This window comes from Orycteropus afer, unplaced genomic scaffold (genome assembly GCF_000298275.1).
Source record: "Orycteropus afer afer isolate SDZICR_OR568_19922 unplaced genomic scaffold, OryAfe1.0 scaffold00010, whole genome shotgun sequence".
Taxonomy (NCBI): Eukaryota; Metazoa; Chordata; class Mammalia; order Tubulidentata; family Orycteropodidae; genus Orycteropus; species Orycteropus afer.
Window position 1 is genome coordinate 20,656,210 of NW_006921597.1, and position 3,148 is coordinate 20,659,357.

Sequence of the window (3,148 nt, forward strand, 5' to 3'; positions counted from 1 at the left end):
CACTATGCTACCAGAGCTAGTGGGTTCGAATTGCTGACCTCTGGGTTAGCAGCAGAATGCTTTAACCACTGTGTCACCAGAGCTCCTTAAGAAAAAGCAAAGGGTGTAATAAACACAGCCCAACAGAAGATAAAGTTTTGAGTTTGGTATTAGTGTGGCAGGTATTAAGAAGCCAATCTAAAGGTGAGAAAAGAAACTTTGGCCTTAGAATATACTATTAATTTGAGAAATTAGAGCCTAAAGAAAGGGAAGTCAGACCCAAGAATGGCTGTGTACTTGATTAAGTAATGTGACTAAGAGTGCCTACAGAGAAATGAAAACAATGCCCCTGACTAGATGTGAGAAAGGTCAAGAAATAACAAGACAGTTTTCAAGATTTCTAACCTGGGAGTAGGTGAAATAGTAGCACTCTCCATAGTGATTGACACATCGGATGGCAAGAGTGAGACTTCAGAGAGGAAAAACATGAAATACTTGTATCAAACTGATACTTGGTAAAGTGCTATATACTTCATGAAAAATAAAAATATCAAGCAAGAGATCATTTGAAATCAGACAAAATGTACAACATAGATAAATGGGAAGGGGCATGAGGTTAAAAAAGGCATAACTGAGTAACTGATATTCCAGAATTTTTACATATCTTTAAAACTAAAAAGGGAGACAATAAATAAAGTTACCAAATACATAATATAGTAATAATTACTGCACAAGCAGCCTCTTAATGTCTTAAGAGTTGGTGGCCCATAAGTCAGGAAGATGCTAATGCTGCAAACTGAATACTTAAAAGTCTTTCTTGGGGATGCTGAACTAGAAGAGCACTCTGCAAAAAGTCAGCAGCAAAAGAGAGATTCCAACAGGAGAAAAAAGGGAAATAAAACATGAACATTTCTGATATTTTTTCAACATAGTGTCTCTAAACCAATATAATCAAAGTGCTACGTAATATGTAAGGAGGAACTCAAGATACTATAAAGATCTGCAGTGTTTTCTTCTGTATTGTCAAAAAACAGATTATGTTGAATATGATTTTAATGTTAACTGATACTGTTATATGCATAAAATGTGTATTAAATAATCCCAAATTAATAAAATAAACCTAATCATTGTTCAATTAAGCAGATATTCATTCTGTATCATTCTGGAGAAATGGGAATTTACTACAGATGCTCTGTAAAAATTTTATCAATAAAATTTCCTAACTCACTGCCAAAGAGTCAGATCCGACTCATAGTGACCCCTCCTTGGGTTTCCAAGGCGATATCACTACCAAAGTAGATTGCCTAACCTTCCTTCCAAGGAGTGGCTGATGGGTTTAAATTGCCAGCCTTCTGGTTAGCAGTCAAATGCCTTAGGCACTATGCCACCAGAGCTCCTAAAGTTTCCTTAAGCAAATATATAATCCTAAAGCATATACTCCAATTAAGGTCAAGTCTTAATTTATTGCTCATTTTTAAATCTGTAAGAATCCATGTTCAGTCTGTGAGGTGTTAGGCCAAGTTAGTTTGGAAAACAAGTATAACAAACAGAATGATAAGCTAACTCAACCATTTTTTTAAAATTAATTTTTATTGTGATTTGGATGAAAGTTGACAGAGCAAATTCATTTTCCAAACAGCAGTTCATACACATTTTGTCTCATGACATTGACTGCAATTCCCCACAATGTAACAACTCTCTTCCCACTTCCTCCATAGTTACCGCTTCCGTGTCCTTCCCTTCTGTGCACTCCAGCCCGCCGCAACTGTCATCCTGTGCAAACACTGCCCTTTTGATCTCCCATGATTGATTACTCCAAGTAATGTATCTACCTGATGTAAATGTTCACCCCAAACCTGAAGGGAAGCTAGGGGCCATAGTCTTATGAGGTTCACCAAGCTCCATCAGACCAGCAAACCTGGTCTTTTATGACTGAGTTTTCTTCCACATTGTTCTCCCACTCGATCCAGGATCTCCTGCACCAATCCCCCTCCGAGTGGTTGACAGTAGTAGCAGGGCACCATCTAGTTCTGCTGCTCTCATGGTCAAATAGGCTAAGGAATGCATGGTGTACTAGGCCCTCAGACTAACTGTTTCCATGTGTCTTTGGTTCATTCTTCTTTGCTCTGGATGAGGAGAGACCCATCACTGCATATAGATGGCTGCTTGCAAGCTTTTAAGATCCCAGTTGCTACTCACCAAAGTGGAATATAGAACAATGTTTTTGTGTAGTATGTTATGCCAATTGAGCTTGATGTCCCCTGCAACCATAGTCCCGAGCCCAACTAGTTGCTCCCTCTGGGTACCTGGCTATGGCCAAGAAGCCACCACAACCTTGTCACTTCTCAGCTCTCTATACACCTGGACATTCTTACAGCACATACAAATATGCATGTAGAAACGCTGTCTGCTAATCCTATACATGGTCATGGGCACACTACTGCTGCCTAGACATACCTGATTGTTCAGCTCATCCACCCATCTATCCACCCACAGATCAATGCCTGCCATCACTGGCAGTGCAGTACTGTACATGCAAATGGGCTCATCTTTGTTGTCTGTGTCTCCCATGTACCTCTCTATGTCTTCCTCTTCCTCAATATCACAGTGTACATTTGGTACATAGCCTTTCCCTTCACCCAAATCAATACTTATCTCTACCTATCTAGCAGTGTTTCCTCCCCCTCCCTCCCACCTTTGGTAACTAACAAAGAAAGTTTCCTTCCATATATAAACCTTTCCTTCACTTTATACAATAATGAACTAATACAATATTTGTCCTTCTGTGATTGACTTACTTCACTCAGCATAATGTCCTCCAAATTCATCCATGTTATGCAGTGTTTTGCAGATTCTACCTTACTCTTTAGTGTTGCACAGTATTCCATTGTGTGTATGTACTACAGTTTGGTTATTCATTCTTCTGTTGAGGGGCACCTAGGTTATTTCCATCTTTTTGCTATTATAAATAGTGCTGTGATGAACATGGGTTTGCATATATCTGTTCTTGTCCTGGCTCTCACTTCTTTAGGATATATACCTAGTAATGGGATTGCTGGATCAAATGGTTATTTCTAATTCCAATTTTTTAAGAAATCGTCATACTGCTTTCCACAGTGGTTGTATCATTTTACAGTCCCACCAGCAGTGTATGAAATCCAGAGAGATT